The 22,181-nt window shown below is 37.9% G+C and overlaps 1 protein-coding gene across 2 annotated transcripts in view; it reads right to left on the reverse strand.

Annotated features, from left to right (window-relative positions):
- Nucleotides 1–21,259, reverse strand: part of tmc6b (transmembrane channel-like 6b) — a 139,758-nt gene extending 118,499 nt beyond the window's left edge. Inside the window, exon 1 of one of the 2 annotated variants that reach the window (XM_039739535.1) lies at nucleotides 21,124–21,259. The gene's annotated coding sequence lies outside the window, so the exon portion shown is untranslated. The remainder of the gene's footprint in view (nucleotides 1–21,123) is intronic. The other variant, XM_039739536.1, reaches the window with a different exon arrangement.
- Nucleotides 21,260–22,181: the final 922 nt, after the last annotated feature.

Raw genomic sequence — 22,181 nt, forward strand, 5'->3', positions numbered from 1 at the left:
AAGTGGACATAGTGATTCAAATGCAGTCTCACTAATCCATTATACATTCCAAAACTAGTACAGTGATCCGCCGCTATATCACGGTTCAGCTATCGTGCCCCCGCTACATCGCGGATTTATTAATACTATTATTATTACTAGGGGGCTCGCCCACCTCCGGATTTGGTTTAGCGGATAAACAATTTAAAGAGACTGTTATTTTCATGGGTATAGTTACATATGCATTATTTTAATTTTTACTTTAAAATTTTTGTAAAAACAATATTTCCTGCCCCGGATGTGGTTAAATCTCTTTCTCGCGGGACTTATAACGCTGCTCGTGTTGTGAAGGGGGGGGTCTGAACGCACACTAAAGAGATGCGATCGGTTCAGCTGGTGTCTTGCTACTGCTGCTGGCCAGCTGTGTGTTGTGCTTGTTGTGCTTGTCGTGCTTTGCATCAATCACTTAAAAGCCTGTTAAGCAGCTGTCCTTTTGCCACTTTGTGTCTCTGCCCCTCTTTTGTAAAGGGGTGATGGGGGGGGGGGGAACACACGCTAAACAGAAGTGGGTGGATCAGCTACTGGCTTTGTGCTGCTCCTGCCAAGATGCCTGTTCTGCTTGTCGCTCTCCGCGTCTTGAAGGAGAAGTATGGGGGCGGGGGTTTGGAGAAGGGGGTGTGAGGGCTGAACGCACACTAAGGAGAAGTGATTGAATCATCAGCTGGCTTTCTGCAGCTGCTGCTAGCAAGCTCTGTTCTGCTTGTTGTTGTTTTAAGAGCTGGGAACACCTGAAGTTTGTCTGCCAAAATCATTGCAACAACTGCTAGGTTAGATGTCAGTGAACTTGTTTTAAATTGTTCGTAAGTAGGGTGTGTCATCAAAGTGTCTGTCCGAGATCATCTGGTCTCGATCGCTTCACTCAAAACCGAGGCACGCTACGCTCCTGCCACTTTGCGTTGTGAAGGGAGGGAGCTGAATGCACGCTAAGGAGAAGTGGACTTTGTGCTGCTTCTGCCAAGATGCTTGTTCTGCTTGTTGCTCTGCGCGTCAATCATTTAAAAACCTGTACAGCAACTGTCCTTCTGTCCCACTACCTTGTCTTGCATGACTTTAAAATGTTTTATAATAGAGAGATGTTACTCGTATTCTTAGCCCGACATCCACATATCATATGTGTTTACAAAGTGTGTTTTAATAAGTTTACATGTGTTTAAAGCGTGTGGGATGGGTATTTTAAGTCCTAGACTATAAAAAAAAATGTTTATTTATATGGCCTTTCTATATCACGGACTTTCACCTATCGCTGATGGGTCTGGAACGTAACTTCCGCGATAGGTGGGGGAATCACTGTATCTCTTAATTTACTATACATCAAGAATTTTTAAAATGTACCCTAAAATATTCCTTTTTAATTACTTCTGCACATTACCTTCAACATGGGAAGGCTATGTCCATAAAAACCCCAAAATCCTTTTCAAATATTGTCCCCAGATATTGTATGCCAGTGTAACAGATAATATGCTAAAAGTTCCTTCTGCCTGCTGCAGCACTTTGGATGTACTGTATATACATTATAGCAACAGAATGGCATTCAGCCTAACAAAGTTTAGCAATTCTATTCGCTTAACACTTCTAAAATAACAATGATCCAATTTTTGAAATTATTAAAAGTATCAGGCTCTGCCACACTAAATGGTAAGTTAATCCATCTGTCTATGGTTCTTTGTGTCAAGATAAAAATTGTCTGTGTAAAATCTATTCTTAACAAGTTTTCATCTGTACCCCATGTCCTTCTTGAAGAACATAATGTAATTGAAAACTGGGATACACTGCATCAGTTACTTACAACAGTAGTAAATTTGTCACAAGAACAGACTATTAATCCCTAACAAGTATGTCCAACCTATTCACTTAGATTGTCCAAAATAACGTCAAGTCAAAATGTAAAGGTCCCTAAACTCATTCTCTACTTGTTAACTTATTCAATATATATATATATATATATATATATATATATATATTAGATATACACACACATACATATATACATACTGTATATACATACACCAGTATATATGTTTTTTGCATGAAAAAAAATTTGACATTTGTGTGAAATCTGCCCTTACCATTTCTCCAATAGTTACCCCTGTGTTCTTTTTGAAGATTGTAAGATTTTCATTTTGCTTAACTAAGCTTGTTCTGTTCTTTCTGTCTTTTCTCATAGCTCATAACTCTCAGATCTGGAACCAACCTAGTTACACCTGCTTTCTTTAGTGCTGCTGCATCTTTTTTGTATTATATGGAGACTAAACATATACCAAGTACTTCAGTTGAGAACTCACTAGTGCATTATATTAGTTAACCTCCTGTAAGTTGTACTCCACCCATTGTGATATACACTCATCTATAGGATTATTAGGAACACCATACTAATACGGTGTTTGACCACCTTTCGCCTTCAGAACTGTCTTAATTCTATGTGGCATTGATTCAACAAGGTGCTGAAAGCATTCTTTAGAAATGTTGGCCCATATTGATAGGATAGCATCTTGCAGTTGATGGAGATTTGTGGGATGCACATCCAGGGCACGAAGCTCCCGTTCCACCACATCCCAAAGATGCTCTATTGGGTTGAGATCTGGTGACTGTGGGGGCCATTTTAGTACAGTGAACTCATTGTCATGTTCAAGAAACCAATTTGAAATGATTCGAGCTTTGTGACATGGTGCATTATCCTGCTGGAAGTAGCCATCAGAGGATGGGTACATGGTGGTCATGAAGGGATGGACATGGTCAGAAACAATGCTCAGGTAGCCCGTGGCATTTAAACGATGCCCAATTGGCACTAAGGGGCCTAAAGTGTGCCAAGAAAACATCCCCCACACCATTACACCACCACCACCAGCCTGCACAGTGGTAACAAGGCATGATGGATCCATGTTCTCATTCTGTTTACGCCAAAATCTGACTCTACCATTTGAATGTCTCAACAGAAATCGAGACTCATCAGAACAGGCAACATTTTTCCAGTCTTCAACTATCCAATTTTGGTGAGCTCGTGCAAATTGTAGCCTCTTTTTCCTATTTGTAGTGGAGATGAGTGGTACCCGGTGGGGTCTTCTGCTGTTGTAGCCCATCCGCCTCAAGGTTGTGCGTGTTGTGGCTTCACAAATGCTTTGCTGCATACCTTGGTTGTAACGAGTGGTTATTTCAGTCAAAGTTGCTCTTCTATCAGCTTGAATCAGTCGGCCCATTCTCCTCTGACCTCTAGCATCAACAAGGCATTTTCGCCCACAGGACTGCCGCATACTGGATGTTTTTCCGTTTTCACACCAATCTTTGTAAACCCTAGAAATGGTTGCGCGTGAAAAACCCAGTAACTGAGCAGATTGTGAAATACTCAGACTGGCCCATCTGGCACCAACAAGCATGCCACGCTCAAAATTGCTTAAATCACCTTTCTTTCCCATTCTGACATTCAGTTTGGAGTTCAGGAGATTGTCTTGACCAGGACCACACCCCTAAATGCATTGAAGCAACTGCCATGTGATTGGTTGATTAGATAATTGCATTAATGAGAAATTGAACAGGTGTTCCTAATATTCCTTTTGGTGAGTGTATAACCTAATATTAGCCTTCTTGATCATTTCTGTACACCGTTTTGTTAAAAATATCGATGGGTCTAATATGACTCCTAGATCCTTCTCATAAGGTGTACTTTCAAATTTCAGACATCCCACTTTGTATTCAAATCTAATATTTCTATGTCCTATTTATGTTATAGTTTACATTTACTTAAATTAAATTTCACCTGCCACAAATCTGCCCAAGCCTATATGCAGTCCAAATCCCTCTGTAGTAATGTAGCTTATTCAACATACCTGATTGGTCGGTCTTACCAGGAGTTCCAAATGTGCATAGCTTAAGTTAGTAGACTGGAAGTAAACCACTCTACAAAAGCATGCACATTTGTGTTTTAGTAATTTTACTATATAGTAATCAAACTGCAAACCACTTTTAAAATTTAAACAAATTTATATCCTTCAAGACACCCATATCTGATGTTAAAACAGATTCCAGCACTATTGCAATACTAGTCCACAGGACCACCAAGGGCCATATTCATTATTCAAGACTCAATTTGGACACCTTTAATCTGATTTAGATATAAATTATGATCATGTTGTGTTAAAAGGGGTTTTAATATACACAATGTTTTACTTCTTATTTGTTAAACTCAAAGGGGCTTGAAATTCAGCACAGGATTGCAGGTTTACAATAAAAATAAACAAATTCCCACAAATTCTGATTTTTAATGCGTAAATTTCCCACATATATTTTGTAAGAAATCTTTTTTTATTACATGAATATTCAATGTCTTTTCAAAATTGCTAGTATGTTTGTGCCTAATTAATTACTTATGAATTCATATATTTTTTAATTATGTACATTTTGATAAGCTCACATGCAGTTGCTCTTTACTGAAGCAATGACTTATGGAACTTGGCTCCTCAGTGAAGACATAGAATTGCACAGCAGGAGTCAAATATGACCCCTTGTTTAAAACTAGAATCCCTGAAGCCTACGAAAAAACTTGTAATCCTGGGCCATCTTAAAATTCTTAACAACTCTCTATTAGCGTCTTTCCTTTTGTAAATGTGTTGATCAGCACGAGCGACAAGCAGCCTGCTACTCCATCCCCCCCCTCCACTGCAGCTCAACTCAGGCTAAGTTTTCCCAGCTTAAAGCTCTTTATCTGTATGTGAGGTGCCTACAATTGTATAGGGTAAATAATATATTGTTATTTGAAACACATGCATTTCATCTGTGTTCTGTGTTTACAATGATCAATATAAATATAGGATCACAGGAAATGAGAGGCAAGAAATGCTGAACGCATACCTAAAACAGAAACTTTTTTCATGTTATAGTACTAACGATAAAAAATTTCCAAATATCAAATACAGTGGAACCTCGGGTCACGAACGTCTCTGAACATGTAAAAAAATCGGGTTACGACCAAAAAGTTCGCCAGACTTTTGCATCTGTTCATGACCATACACTCGGATGACGAACAAGCCAGTTTCCCTTCTGGTTCATACGCGCCGATGATTTCCGCACATGTTCAGTCTTTCCCTGTGTATTCGCTGTGAACTCTTTGTGCTCTATTTCGTTTCCCTTACGGTTCGTATGTGTCGGTGATTTACGCACGTGTTCAGTCTCTCCCTCTACAGTACGTTGTCCGCAGAGGGACTTTGTGGTATAGCGAGTCCACAGCTCACGTCAAGAGGCCAGTTTTAAATAAATAATTGCTGCGCTTGCAGCTTAGTGAGGGGGCATGGTGGTTGATTGCTACAGCTGCCACGTCCTCTTCATAAATAGAAGCGCAAGGCGTCTAAAGGGAGGAAAAAGAAAAGAAAGACGGAGGTTGCAGAGTGAGGAAGTAAGCAGGAAGCAGTGTTGAAAGAACCGGTGTGAGCAAGCGAGAGAGCGAGAGCAAGCGAGAGAGCACGTGCTCGCAGGCAGGCAGTTGGACAGTGAGCCCAAGCCGCGTTTGGCCAACACTCGGTGGGGCAGATGGAAGCGGTCGCTCCAGCTGAGCGATCAAGGAGCTGGAGTGACCAGAAGGAGGACGGCTGGCCGCGTAAGGCCGAGAAGGCAGTTAAAGAATGCACCAGGCTTGTTTTTAAAGAGACTGCTTTCAGCATTGTTTTAACCTTGTATTTAATGAAGACTTTTTTCTATTGGATTTTAACCTTCACTTCACTTCTGTTTTTATGGGATTATTTATTTATTGAAGGATTCTGAAAGCACTGCAATTTATTTAATTTGGACTTTGTTTTTGATTGTTGTTTTGTTAATTTTAATAAAAGCACTTGCCACTTTTTGCACCATCCGATTGCTCCATTGTAGTGCCTCATTGTTGTGCTCATCGGTAACATTATCGATGGTGACGGGTTTAAGGGCTCCCGGAAGCGAGATGGGAGAATGCAGCAAACCAGCATCGTCACAGACTTTACCTCAAAACTGTAATCTCCTCTCCACCCAGTTCCTCCTCACTTCCTTCATGCCAGAACTCGACTCATGCAAGGTTAGTTTTCTTGTTTGTTTATGGTTAGTTTTTGTATAAATTATGGCTTTTTCAAATGTAAATTTTTTCCCTGTGCTTAAAACTCAATTAAAAAAAGTGTTTACAGCGATCAGTTTGTAAGGCTCTAGCGTGAACTCTTGCAATGTTAGTTTTCTCTGTTCAAGGTTTTCACATTTAGTTTACTATTACACTGTGCATTCTATGATATAATGAACTATTTTTTTGCTTAAAAATCTTTAAAAAAATATATTTACATACAGCTCATATGGTCTGGAATGGACTAATTGTATTTACATACAATCCTATGGGGGAAATTACTTTGGGTTGTGACCCGAGATTCCACTGTAAACACTTTCACAAAAGGTACAAGTTTAACAAAACATGAGCACTTTTATTTAAGAATATAACCAAAGGACAGAGAAAGGAAAAAAAAAAAAAATCGGGTTAGGTAGCTACACTTACACAACTGCTTCGTTGGTGTAGTGGTAAAAACTGATGATTCATAATCAAGAGGTCACCAGTTCAATTCCGGTTGCTTCCTAGAAGTACTGTTTTGAGTAGTGAGCTGCTCTTATAGTTACTATTACAGAATAAAAACATACATTTGATTTGAGTCTGTGGTTGAAATTTAACATCTTATTACATAAAGAAACATATACTAACAGGACAAATCAGTTATCAAGCAGGAGAAGAGCTGTTCATTGCATCTTTTAATTACTCCTCAGCAAAATGCTTTGGAGGGAGTATTCTTTAAAAGCAGTCTGTTACAGCATGGGCAGAATGATCAGAATGGTCAGAGAAAACAAATAGAGGTTCATTTTATAAACTACTGAATTCACATGCAGCAATCAATGCATACATTTTACTCTGGTTGGTTCATTGGTTTACACCCAAATGATTTATATAAAATAAAAGTCTGTTATATTATATTCTGGTTCTTCTTACACCTTTGAGTTGCACCACCACCCATGAAATTTCTGTGCATATAACAATTGTCAATTCTTGTTCATAGGACATCTGCTGATTTCTTAGTCATCCCTCAGTACATTTTGTATATTTACACTTTTTGCCACCCAACATGGGGCGATCTGCCCCGGTGGGAACTCCCAGCTGAATCTCAAAAGACGCAAAGCTGACGAGATAATTATTGTGCATCCGAAATTAAGATAGACTTGTTCCCATCTGTACAGGACTCTCTCTGGAGGATGCGAACGTTGGACCTGAAACGGTGGGAGGAGGTATGTTCATTCATTCTTTTGGGGATAAAGCGCTGGGTTAGACGTCATGCATTAGAATAGGAGTGTTTTGCTTATATGGTTATTTTTTAGTGTTGTTATGTTAAGAAAAAGTAAAAATGAATTTTGAGAGTACCTTTTGCCCACTAGAGAGAGCATATTTCATCTTAGGGATACATTGGGACTCATCGAAGGTTGCCGGTAAGTAAAGAAAAGTGCCAAGATCACTCCTCGTCACGTGCCGGATTATTTTGGGTTGCCATCTGGAGAAAGTGGCCCACTATTGTCTGGGGAGGTGGCCCAGATCTCTCTCTGGGTTAGGAAAAAGGTCTCAGTAGACAGTAATACTGTAAAATGGATAGAGAAGTCCTGGGTTCAAGTCCCAGGCACACAGAAGTCCTGGGTTCAAGTCCCAGGCACGTAGTAAGGGGGATAGCGTCCCCCCACCTCAGTAAAAAAGAAAGGAGGTTAAATTCATCCCTGAGGTAATAAGGTTGCAAACAGTGGGAGGGAGAATCCCACAGAAAGAGAAAGGGTTAAAGACAGAATGAGATAATTGTGCAATAATTGAATAGTAAACAATTTACATAGTACGTGGAAAATGTATCTGGTAAAAAAAAACAAACAAAAAAAAACAGAATAGGTCTTAGATTAAAGGTAAGATTTTTGTCACAGAATTGTTTTTTGTGTCTAAAAATGTTGTTCTGTGACTAAGAAATGTGTGAATGGGACTTTGCCTAAAATATACTTGTATTTAACTGAATGTTAAATGTACGCATAAATTTAGAAACGTCTGATAAATTTCCAGCGCTCAGAGTTAATTTCGGTTAAAATGTGAGTTTTGAAAATGTGTAATATTTGATAAAATGAAAATGTTTCCACTTTGCTTATAAATGTTAATATGTATAAAATATCTTTCCTTCAGACCCTGATCAAGTCTTAGGGAAAAATGTTCGTTGATAATTATAAAATATAAAGCAGACAATTTCTTTCAAGGATAAAATGCTGCTGGTATATGTGCGTGTGTATGTGTGAAGATGCATATTTGTTATGTACATTGCTTTAAATGCTTTCCATCAGCTGTTAGGTGATTGAAGTAAGGGTGATACAGTGGTGCATTGATTGGCACTGTTGCCCACAAACAGGAAATTAAGGTTCAAGTAAGTTTGAGCATGTTCTGCAATGGAAAAGACATCTCTGTGAGTGAAGTATATTTGAATGTACAGTGCATCCAGAAAGTATTCACAGCGCATCACTTTTTCCACATTTTGTTATGTTACAGCCTTATTCCAAAATGGATTAAATTCATTTTTTCCTCAGAATTCTACACACAACACCCCATAATGACAACATGAAAAAGGTTTACTAAAAATAAAAAAAAATTGAGAAAGCACATGTACATAAGTATTCACAGCCTTTGCCATGAAGCTCAAAATTGAGCTCAGGTGCATCCTGTTTCCCCTGATCATCCTTGAGATGTTTCTGTAGCTTAAATGGAGTCCACCTGTGGTAAAGTCAGTTGATTGGACATGATTTGGAAAGGCACACACCTGTCTATATAAGGTCCCACAGTTGACAGTTCATGTCAGAGCACAAACCAAGCATGAAATCAAAGGAATTGTCTGTAGACCTTCGAGACAGGATTATCTTGAGGCACAAATCTGGGGAAGGTTACAGAAAAATTTCTGCTGCTTTGAAGGTCCCAATGAGCACAGTGGCCTCCATCATCCATAAATGGAAGTTAACCACCGGGACTCTTCCTAGAGCTGGCCAACTATCTAAACTGAGCGATCGGGGGAGAAGGGCCTTAGTCAGGGAGGTGACCAAGAAACCGATGGTCACTCTGTCAGAGCTCCAGAGGTCCTCTGTGGAGAGAGGAGAACTTTCCAGAAGGACAACCATCTCTGCAGCAATTCACCAATCAGGCCTGTATGGTACAGTGGCCAGACAGAAGCCACTCCTTAGTAAAAGGCACATGGCAGCCCGCCTGGAGTTTGCCAAAAGGCACCTGAAGGACTCTCAGACCATGAGAAACAAAATTCTCTGGTCTGATGAGACAACGATTGAACTCTTTGGTGTGAATGCCAGGCATCACATTTGGAGGAAACCAGGCACCGCTCATCACCAGGCCAATACCATCCCTACAGTGAAACATGGTGTTGGCAGCATCATGCTGTGGGGATGATTTTCAGCAGCAGGAACTGGGAGACTAGTCAGGATGAAGGGAACGATGACTGCAGCAAAGTACAGAGACATCCTGGATGAAAACCTGCCCCAGAGCGCTCTTGACCTCAGACTGGGGTGACGATTCATCTTACAGTAGGACAACAACCCTAAGCACACAGCCAAGATATCAAAGGAGTGGCTTCTGGACAACTCTGTGAATGTCTTTGAGTGGCCCAGCCAGAGCCCAGACTTGAATCCAAGTGAACATCTCTGGAGAGATCTTAAAATGGCTGTGCATCGACGCTTCCCATCCAACCTGATGGTGCTTGAGATGTGCTGCAAAGAGGAATGGGCGAAACTGGCCAAGGATAGGTGTGCCAAGCTTGTGACATCATATTCAAAAAGACCTGAGGCTGTAATTGCTGCCAAAAGTGCATCGACAAAGTATTGAGCAAAGGCTGTGAATACTTATTTACATGTGATTTCTCCGTTTTTTTATTTTTAATAAATTTGCAAAAACTTCAAGTAAACTTTATCACATTGTCTTTATGGGGTGTTGTGTGTAGAATTCTGAGGAAAAAAATGAATTAAATCTATTTTGGAATAAGGCTGTAACATAACAAAATGTGGAAAAAGTGATGCGCTGTGAATACTTTCCGGATGCACTGTATTTAAGTGAGTTTGGGAATATGTTTGGTTAAAGACAATGTGTGAAAATATGTGGTATTGTTTAAAATGATAAGGTAATTGATAAAGGAGTACATAAATGTATATGTTTTGAATTTAAACTTAAAAATGAATATGATTAGGTCCAATTAAACATTTCCTGATTTAGTATAAATGTGTGTGGCTTTTTTCCCATTGAGTACTGGCCATACTCAAATGAAGGAAAGTTCACTTAGTAATTTTTAAATAAATAAATGAATAAATAAAAAAACACACATTCTCTAGGATAGTAAAAAAGCTGCTGACGAGCACTGGCTTCCAGTCTAGGTAGCATTCTACACAAAGATATGCTGTACAAAAGGGGGGTTTAAACTAATAAAAAGGGTAGACTACTTTTTCTGCAAATCATCGTACTGGAGAAGCTGAAAGAAGTATCTTGGGATGATATCAATGAAAGTGTGCATAAACAACTAGCCTTAACCGGAGCTTATGAGTAAAAGAAATCAATATTATTAAGCATTTTTTTTTACGTACTGTATGTAATGGTGTGATACACTAACTACCATGAAAGCATTTTTAAATAAAAAATAGATTTCAAATTATAAGGCATTGGATACAGTAAAAGGTTGATTTCTATTCCCATCACTCCTTGTTCACAAGTATCACAAATACACTGTGACCAATTAATCAAAACTGCACAAATTTGGGAATATAGGAGGATAACTGAAGCACCCAGCAGAACAGCGGTGAGACACGGAGAATGTGCAAACTCCATGCAGATAATCAGGTGCTGGATTTTAACTTTGCAGTTTGAGTTTGCTTTGCAGTGAGTTCGGAGACTCATGGAAATGTTTGTGATATTTGCCAAACTCTGTGAAATGTATTAAAGTCAATGAGGAAAGAGGACCTGAACTGATTTTGAGTGGATTATAATGATGCAACAGTCTTTTAACCGTCCCTGGGAGCTAGGGAAAGGTCTGCCAACTATTCTGGACCGATAATTGTGGCCAGATATGCAATATGAGCTGTGAGGCAGCAGTGTTATATAGTGCCGTGCCTCAAACAACAAAAGAAGCAGACAGAACAAACACCACAAATTAAAAAATAAATATATAAATAATTCAAAAAACAAAATGCAACAAAATGACCACAAACTGACAATAAATAAATAAACAATAGATCTTGCACGCATTGGCCATTCCACAAAGCAGCGGCGTGGGACTGGCTCATTCTATTGTTTAAAGTCGTGGCTCCAGCACAGCGGCCATGTCTTTTTTAGTTCAGATGTACCTGTGCAAATACTCTGCACTTCCTTCTTCCATCAACAACAAAGAAAAGTCTTGTAAATAGTAATACATCTTTTAATTTTATTGGTTCACACCTTGTTCTGTATTTTCTGATCAGGTGAAGTGTGTTTTGTATCAAACATGGCTAGTTACACATGCAAATTAGCCACATGAAGCTGAGCTACCAGCACAGATGTCAGTATAATACAGTATATCTGGTGGCAGTACAGGTATCCATCAACGTACGTCTTATCTAGCAACGTCCAATCGTACTTATGCCTGTGGTCCATAACTGGTGTCTTTTTTTATTTCTACCCGAACATCCCACCTATATTCTAAACAAAACCTATTGTGCTGCCAGTCATAGAAGGGTACAGTACATAACTAAAATATATGTATTTAACAGCAATGCTAAATATGCTTCAGATATATGTAAGTACTCGATTATTGTATATTAATGTGTACTTTCTCTATTTACCAAGAAAAAATTAACACTGTACCGTTGAAATTTTTGTACCAGTCTCACAGCTTATCATGCACCAACTCCTTGCATCCAATCTTGTTCACTCACATCATCTCCCATGTCCATTTCATATTTCGTAGCTACTATGTTTTTATAAAGACAAGTGCATCATGGCCCTTAAATGCCTCAAGCTTAAAAGCAACAATGTGGCAAGTTGGCAAAGGAAAGAAGGCAGTGTGAAAACTCTTAAGGACACTTTTTTTAAATGCATGCTGCATGGAAGACTGGAGTACTAACTGGATTGTCACAATACACATGCCCAAAGCAGAGTGGCAACAATCTTACAGTATGCACATTTGAAAGTTCTGCGCATGGCGCATACATCTCTGTGATGTCTCTTGGGCCTCGCAAAGCATCATGGGGCACCCTAAAAACACTGTTCACTTAAGCTAGGCACACTGCAGACTTCTTGGAAAATATTCAACAAACAAAATTAACAGCAAATACAGTATATCCGCTGTGAAAAACACTTTGGCGAATTTCAACAATCAATACTGCTGGCAGTGTTATATAAATGTCCACTACAAATGTATTTCTTGTAACGCCCCCAAAACACACAAGGAATGCTTCAATTGGCTTTAACAGCGTTGATAGCCTGTCAGCCTTGACTCTCTAAGAAGACAAGAAAAAACTCTAAAATAAAAAAAACTTGTAAAAATAATTGAAAAACTATTGGGAAGGGAAATTTAGACAGAAGGCCCCTTCTAAGTAGGTTGGGTGTGTAATGGGTGTCAAAAATGGGGTAAATACAACACACCAAACAGAATACAAGTAAATCCTCTTCACAGATAGATAGCCAGTCTTTCATTGCCACTTCAGAAATACATCACAACAATACAAAATACAACTGATTACACCACTCATTAAATATAAAACTATCACATATAAGGATACAGATCTGTTCGAATACATCAAAAACAAAGTAGAAAATAATTAACATAAATGAAAAACAAATCTCTCCATCAGATAATTGTAGAACTAAGGCCAGATTGTCAAAAAGGAATCAGACAAGCCAGACACAGACCTAGAGACCACAGCCAACTAGAAGCCTCCACCCTACTGGGCATTTTACATCTGAGTCAGTACTGGGCCAGTCAATCTGGATACCGATACCAAGAAGAAAAAATGAGTAGGGGAAGGTTGGTAACAGTTTAAAAATTTCATATTACGGATATTTTAGTAGTAATGACTAACAACAAAGATGATGCAGTATGCGCTGCTAATCAGCAGCTCTACTCAGGGTATGCTAAAGTGAAGCAGTGAGTCTTTAGCATGGATTTAAAAGCGGAGATTGAAGGAGCACTATTTATAGTAGCAGCAGACCATTCCACAGCTCCATGAGCTGTAACTAGAAACTTACTTCCCGCTGCAGTCTAGGGTCTTAACAACTGGTGTTCATAAATTGTGGTTCTTGTAATTATTCTTGCAAGCAGAATTTTGAATTAACTGAAAGCTGTATAAAGAACAATTTGAACAAGTGAACACCGCACTGCAGTAGTCAATTCTACCATAAATAAATGCACTAAAAATAAACTATGGTGCCCCCTAAGCTACAAATACCCCCCTCCCCCAAACAAGATGACACGCCAAAGCGCGTCCCAAAACACGACTGCCGCATCTGTGGAGGACTGCTTATCCATTGCTGGGGCAACTTCAGGCTCACAGTGCTGCAGTGGAGCGCCGCAGAAGCATCTACAAGCCAATCATGGTTGTGCTAAAAATGCTTGTCATCGATGGGTAATCCAAGGAACAATATAAATGCAGGGAACAGTATTACGTAGCCACTAACCTGGACCAGACCCTGCCTTTTTGCTGTGTCTATGTATAGGAGAGTGATAGATCCTGCTACAATAAATAACCGTGCTGTTCCTGTTTCAAGCTGAATAAAGCTGGTTTTGCTAAATTACTGAGACTCAGCCTCATGTTTTAGGCTCCAAGACAGGGACTCACACATCACAATATAAATATAATTTTTTCATCTTCATTAGGAGAATACAACGATACTCTCATGTCAATACAACCAATCTAATGTTTATTCATGTTTAAACATCAAAAAAATATATTACTGTATATACATCCACTCTACCAAGAATTGATAAACAAGTGATTCAGTTGTGTGTTACTGTGTTGTGGGTGGCACAATGGTAGCATTGTCGACCTACAATAAGGAGATCATGGTTTCCTGTCCCAGGTCCTCCATGTGTGAAATATTGCAAAAAGAGTTTTTTTTCCCCATTTAACAAAAAATTTCAATGTGGACCGAGAGTGAGCAAGGCAGGAGGGGAGGTTGGGCCATCATTGGTGGCCGGGGGCACTCACCCCTAGTCAAGATCTATTAAAAGTAAATGTGCATCTTGTTTCATGTGTATAACAAAACAAATCATTAGACCAATGATTTCAATTGTTGTTATGGTTAATGATTTCAGGTTTAGGGGTTAAAATTATTAAATATTAAATTATTCAGGTGGAATGCACTGTTACTTTGATTGTTAATGGGTAGGCACATCGTAAATGTGTTAATGACTGGGTCTGTGCTTCTGTAACTGGAAGGCTGTTTAGGAATGGTACAGACAAGAGAACCATCATATTTATTCAAAGAAATGTGTTAGGGAGTCAATGCTGGATTTTTTTTCCACTTATAATATATGCTGTTCCCAAAGTTCAAGTTTGCCTTGCCAGTATAAAATTTCTTAATTCCCCACATTTCTATTGTTATTAATACAGTTTTGAAGTGCACAGTATACTGTATTTTGATTCAATAAAAACACTAACATATATATTTAATAACTAATAACTATATTTAATAAATTGAAAATTTCAATTTGGAGAGAAATTCTCATTTTAATTAAAAAAAAATGTTTATATCAAATCGACAGGCAAAAATAGTTGTAATATCAAGTCAAGAGGCCTCTACCAATTCCCACCCCTAGTACACAGCCAGCATTAATTTGACAAGAGCAAATGAGAACACACGAGATGGCACATTGTGAACAGAGTAAGCAGCATGTAAGCATGGCACTGAAGAACGCACCACATGTCAAATTGATGCTGGCCACTTACTTTAGATTCCAAGTTGTGTGAAAGCATTACAATGCACAAAAACTCAGAAACTCAACATCTAACAATTATTAAAAAAAAAAGACAACTGCCTTTCTTTGCTTGTGTACGCACCTGCTGTAAAATTATGTGTGTATGTGATTCAATACTTGCTCCAGCATTTTAATATAGCTGTACTCAAATAAATTTTTTCCCTTCCTAAAAGGCACTTCATTTGTGGCCAAGTACCATATTTCATCAGCCCTTCCATGATCACAAAGAAAGACCACGGTTCATTCTCACATTTGCATACATCTTGGGCAGGATCAGACGAAGGGCTGGTATATACTTCATGCTGAGAACGCATACACATGCATATCATGGCTACCACGCATTCCCAGCGTTCATTTAACACATCCTCTGAGCACGTCCTCAGAAATTAACGTGACGCATGCACGAGTTACAGTACCAGCAAAAAGTCAGGGGCGCAGTGTGATAAAGTCTCTGTTTACTATCTACATCTGACAGAAAGCCACTTTGTGGATCCTATAGGATCAATACGCATGCTTCGATGTATGATGAATGGTTCGATGTGCTAAAGCAAAATGCCTACGTACAAATGCATTCGTGGTGCTTTCATATTCAAGCGTTGCATATTCCTCATCGTAATACTACAATACATTTTAAAGGTTTCACATACCATCTTCTGTGCATTTTTTTTATCTCTATTTTGCACCTTCACAACAGTATCAGAATGTATGACAGTCAAAAAAAAAATATGAGACACTGTGAAAAAGTCTATTTTGTGATTAAAGTGGAAATTTCAGCTTAAATCTCGAAATGTCCACTTTAATCTCATAATTAATTTTATCATTGTAAAGTTGTAAACATCATCTTAAGACTGACCCACTTGTTAATCGCTTCTGGGGATTTCTCTTGCATTGAAAGCAGTGGAAAGCAACAATCACCACACAGATCACATCAAATTTATGATATTCCAGCTCTAGGCAAATTTACAATCCTTAGATTTATACTTGATATCACTTTCATGATGAAATGCATTAAACTATTTTACATTCTACAGATAAATTGATAACTTCATTTAAATAATGAATACAGTTAAAAATTACACAATGTGAGGGGGCGGCACAGTAGCAGAACGGCAGAGCTGCTGTCTCGCAGGGAGTCACATCCCTGGTGTTCCCTGCCTGGAGTTTGCATGTTTTCCTGGTGGGTTTCCAGAGTGTGCTCCGGATTCCTTCCAAAGATATGCAGGTTTGGGGATTTGGTGATACTAAAATGATGCTAGTGTGCATGTATTCACCTTGCAATGAACTGATGTCCCTGTCCAAGGATTTTGTCTGCCTTGTGCCCAATGCTAGCTGGAATGGGTGCATCCCTGGATTGATGGATTTAATCATTAAACATCCATCCTTTTCAGAGATACTGTGGCAAGGTGTCCTCGGAAGTTAATGGGTGTTTCAGGCACTTCACAACACAGCAAAACCGAACCTGTTCTCACAGTGATGATATCTCTCACTGCCACCTGGTGGAATCTTCCAGATTTGCGTAAAGTACACAAGCAAGTATAAACAGTACAATGCTTGCGTAGCAGTAGCATCCACAGGTGCACGTCACATGAAGCAAAAACCCATATACTGCTAGCCAAAAAAGGACAGAAAGTTGAAATGTATCATAGCGTGACAAGCCTATCTGTTGAGAGAGAGAGAGAGGGAAGGAGGAAGAGAGAGAGATGTAGAAATAAGCCAATATTTAAAAGTATTACTTGGATACCAGTTATTTTCACACTACTGTATTTTGTATTTTCAGTTGTTAAAGCAAATCTAAGAAAAAAAAAATGAAAGCAAAAAAATAGATAAAAATAAAATAAAAACACATCAGCCAGTTTAATTTTTCCATCAGTTTGGAGACTCTCTCTCACTGAAAAAGAAAAACTTGAGTATTCTTAGAAAAAACAACAAACAGAAATCTCCACACAGGCACTGCTAACTATGCAACCCTCTACTGACTGAAAGGCTGTGTGCATGAAGAGCAGGCATCCTATTGGTAGTATAGTAGTTTCCTCCTCTCAACCACTGCAGCCAGTCCATTATAAAGCAATACTGCATGCACGTTTTTTGATCTGGGACAGAATTTCTGTCTCATAAATTGAGATATAAACACACTAAATAAGCCATTGTATCTGCTTTTGAATTTATAATCAAAGAAGAATATTTAACAAATATCAGCCAAGGTATTAAGTCAGTAAACTAAGAAATACGTGAAAATTTACTACAATTAGAGATGCTCTGATCGATCAGCGGATTATCTAAATTGGCCAATTTCACCCCTACCCTTCTAAGCTTTACTGTAATTTAATTGCAGTGCTCCTTTATGTGAAGTAATATAGTAACTAACCAAATGGGCTTTTTTATTCCAAGGAACATTCTATAGTGTAAATAAAGCAAGTTTTCTTTTTTTTTCCTTTTTTTTAACAATACAGCATTAAACTAATATAAGCCTTTAAACTTAGCAAACCAGAGTAATAAACTGGGGAAGGGGGGGAACAGAGTAGGGAAATGGGGGATCTAAGGAGTCATCATGGGCAGTTAAACAAGCAACAAGAAAAGCTACTTTAATGAATTCAGACCTTTCTATTCTGTCCTTTAATTAAAACAAATAACGTTTGAGTTTGGACCACCGGCTAGTTTTAAGTGCCTCTGCTTTTCAATTAGAAAAAGATAATGATGAATTTGAAATTGCTGCCAATTTACAATAATCTTGTTAGCTCAACAGCAAAATGTCTTTTACTTATAAACCTGTTAAGGATGTGTCTCCTTGATAAACAACTTATGATCATTTGATATACTTGTGGCTATTATAAAAATTTGTACTGTGTTTATTAATTGTTGCCGTGTGTCATACAGTATACGTTTGTTAAGATGAAGTTTATGATGCTCTACTTTAATGACAAAATAAACTACATGATTAAAGTGGAAAATTCGAGATTAAAGTTGACATTTTGTGCTTTTTTCCCCCCACTGTGAGCCTATTTTTTTCTCTGTACCCTAATAAGCTTTCATATGACACTCAAGACGGTGGGCTACGACTCGCCTTTTCACAGCGACTTTAATATTCGACAACTTCTTTTTTATTTCGGGCACTGTGCGACTTTGTGGACTTGAGCTTTCGAGTTTCTCCGACACTCTGTCACTTGATCGACTTCCTTTAGTTGTTTACACCACTGTTTAAACCAACAAACAGTACGTTTTTCCTTGCCTCCACTTGTTATTTGCTGAAATTCTTTTATTTCTCCCCATGTTTTTGCCATTGCCTTTTAACATAACACTGAGCTTAAGGGCTATTTATATTGGTTTGTATATTCAAAGAGGTGTAATTCTGGGAGGAGTTTGGGGAGTGGCAGCAGGCGCGTGCACATACGTTACTTTTTACGCCGACTGGGATTTATGGAGCGGAAAAAAATGGAAGTGGGCGAACACACAGATTTATGCATCTGGATATTTTTGTGCGTACGCACATTTCCGCTTTTGTCCTTACGACATGTTTTAGTGTAAATTTTACGCATAGCATGAGGCACCTGGCGATTTCAATGGTCATTTTCAGCTATCACTTAGAAAAGAGAGCAAATACAGAAGCCTCACCAGTTGCAAGTGACCTCTTCTGAGTATTGAACCGGCCATAACTGACCATCAGGCAACAAGTTATTAACGAGAGGCAGCTTTTACCCAACTTCAAGGAGAAGACCCTAAAAACATGCAAACTGTTCCTTTGGCAAATGTGTCCCAAGTGGTCACCCTAGGATTCAAATTCAGTCTTTATTTAAACTGGTGTGGGGTTTTTGGGGATGTCCTGTTGTTACCTTTGTATGCCAAAGGGTCAAAAACATTCAGCAACCAACATTAATGACCTGTACCTTCAGTTCACGAAAACTCATGGTTCTGATTATTTGCTCACTGCGCTAAGATTTGGAAAAAAAAAAAAAGTTTTAAAGTCAAATTTTGATATCTTAAATGCATTATCATATGACACAATAATATCTAGTGATCCGATCAGAAGTAAACTTATAATATAAGAAAAGATTCCTGAATTCTTTAATAAGTAAATCAGAGTGGAGTAGCTTGCTACAGATGTTTACTCACACCACTCAAAAAAAAAACACCTTATTTCACAAAAAAATACTGCTTGCTTGCTAGCAATTTTATCACAGTGACAGATTAAGCAGACATGAAGTAGCATGCAATCAATACCATCAACTGAGCCAATATTACACCTACACATTTTACTTGAATCAGGTTATTTAGTACTGATGCTTTAATGTGCGTAGAGCAATGGTGTATGCCCAATGTCTGTGTCTCAAAGTGCCATGAGCTCAGATCAGGTTTTGCTTGGAATTTGCATATTCATTTTATGTGTATGTGGGCTGAGTGTGCAAAATTGCTAAGGATTTCCTGTTTTACAGGTGGATATTTGAAATGTGCCATGACGTACTCTCACTTGCCAAAACATGCTTATTCCTACATATGGTCTTATTAAATAACATCCACTCAGTTTAGGCTGAGGGAGCTCTCGATGTTCTGCTGTTGCTATAACAGATGTTCAGTATTGGATGTAAATATGCTTGTACAAATGCACTATATACGTGGAAAAACTCATCTTTCAAAGTCTGCAAATAGATGGATAACAATCAGCAAAAGTCAAAAATAATCTTACTGCTTACAACAGAAATAACACACATAAAAATGAAACCCTTTTTAAAATTAAGTAACCATTTGCTTCACCTTATTGCAGGTTAAAGTAACAAAGAACATCAGAACATACTACCTACTTGACAGTTGCAATTCTTGATTATACTGGAATCCTTGAACTTCACATTATTATGAGAATATTAGGCTTTGTCACAGAAAGTAAAATTATACTATTAAATATACAATATGAATACTATATAATTTGACAACTCTTAAGAAAACTTTTTAGACACTCAAAAAAGTGTTTATGTAGACATTTTAATAGGCTAAAACTAAATATAAACTAAAAAAACTAAAAACAAGAAAAACATTAATATGTCATCATCATTAAATGACTGAACACATTCAATTCTCAAAATTCCAACATGATACATTAGTAAATATGAATTTATGGTGTTTAGTTTGAAGACGTCTATGATAAAAATCTAAAAATTTTCAGTAAGTAGTATTTCTGAAAAAAAAAAAAATGTCCCGAGTAGTCTTACAGCCACTTTCCCCAACACAATGCAACAATGAATCTTTGGACAGAATGTTTTATGTAATCTGCCTAATAAAACAGTAACTCATTCCAACTGTAGCGTTCGGTTAAATACTGTACAAGGATAAAAAACACAATGCAAGTGCAAGAACCAGAAGTTGGCTTCAGACTGATTTAGATCCAATTTTCAAAATCTCCATTTAAAAATACCAAATCAAACTTCAAATGTATTGGATGATGCAATAGGACTGCTACATTTTTACAATAATAAGCCTGAATGATTAAGCGATTTCAGGCAAGTTACAACGAGCTCGAGGCGTTATGCAAACCATTTTTCTCTTCCATGTTAGACCCTCCCACCTAAACTCTAATTTATTTGTGTAAATACGCAGACAAAACACAAACGTCCGAGTTATAATGCGGTCATATTCTCACAGATAAAAAAATATGATGTTGTCACAAAGATTCAGTAACTGACAGCCTATGTCGGCACTCGGCACGGCAACACAATAACCGATACAAATCCACGTCGAGTTCATACAATTTTTTTATTTTTTATTTCTCTTCTCGTGTTTAAGTGGTAGAGGCTTACATTTGCTATTATGATTTTTTATTGCATCAACTTCAGAAACAATTAAAACTGTACCAGTCACTTTTTATAGTTTGAAGGACATTTTTTAAGCCTTTAAACCAAAGCATCAACAAATTTAAAAATCTAGCTCAAGTTCTGCAGTCCCGTAAACACCAGACTTATTATCAAGAGATACTAAAAATGGATAACATTATCTGAGCCTAAGTTGGACCCAGCAATGACAGATACTTTTTAGTCGATAAAACGGAAACTAAAAAAATAATTCGAATACACAAAATTTCAACGATCTAAAGGAGAAAACTCACCCAGATACCGTCTGAATACTTTAATCGTTTAAATGTTTGTCTCTAAGGATTACCCAAATAACCCCACCAGAAATATTTGCTAAGACCTCAAAAATAGTTTTCTTGAAGTTCTTCCCTTCCTCAACTTCCTGCGCTGAGGTAAGCTAAACCGCGCCCTCTATGGTTTGATTGACAGATACTAAATGCACGAGTCCCGCAATCGATTCGGCCATTTATATTATATAATGGCGTTTAGAAATGCAGTTCATTATTGTAAGCCATACGCGTAAGAGTTAGTATTTTAACGTTTTTCCATTCAACCTGTCTCCTCCACACCTATCCCTTTTTAAAAATAGTAGAACACTATAATTTTTGAAAAACTGCACCGCACATGTATAATGTATTACAATGAGCGTCAGATCTGCAACTGAGAATCAGACAAATAAATTAGTAAGAACCAGATAAGCACTCTTGTGTTTTATTTATTTTATGTGCTTTTCCCCAAGTAAGACAGCGTGATATATTGCCTAGTATTAGTTCATGCCAGCAGATGGTGCTGTTCGTTTCATTTATAATTCCAATCGGTTTTTTTTTCTCTTGACGTATGTTCTTGTTGCTTTATGGAGATGGGTATTGCTACAGACCGGAGACATTATGGGTGGATCTAGAGGCGGGATAATTGTCAATCAAATTCAACTTCAGCAAATCATATTGTGCTAATTCAGAACTTCAGTGAATGAGATTGCTGTTACTGTATGGCAATCAAAAACTCACCTGTCCAATTATCAACTTTTGAAGTTGTCTATCAAGTGTAACTTTAACAAATCGTTTCACAGTTCGTGATCCCTATTCTGCCTTATAGAGTTTCCTCGTAAATATCCTGCCATTGCACCAAGTGACAAAACTCCATTAAATGAAAAAAGAAGACAAAAAAGAAGCAGCAGCGATAAAACACCATTAGACAAAAGAAGAACCGACGAAACCAATTGTTTGTTATTTTTGGCAATAGAAGTAAGTGTGCTTTGAAATGAAAACGTTTGAAATGTGCATTTGCACAGTTATCTTTGTATTTTATAATA

The sequence above is a fragment of the Polypterus senegalus genome, chromosome 17 (genome assembly GCF_016835505.1).
Source record: "Polypterus senegalus isolate Bchr_013 chromosome 17, ASM1683550v1, whole genome shotgun sequence".
Lineage (NCBI taxonomy): Eukaryota > Metazoa > Chordata > Cladistia > Polypteriformes > Polypteridae > Polypterus > Polypterus senegalus.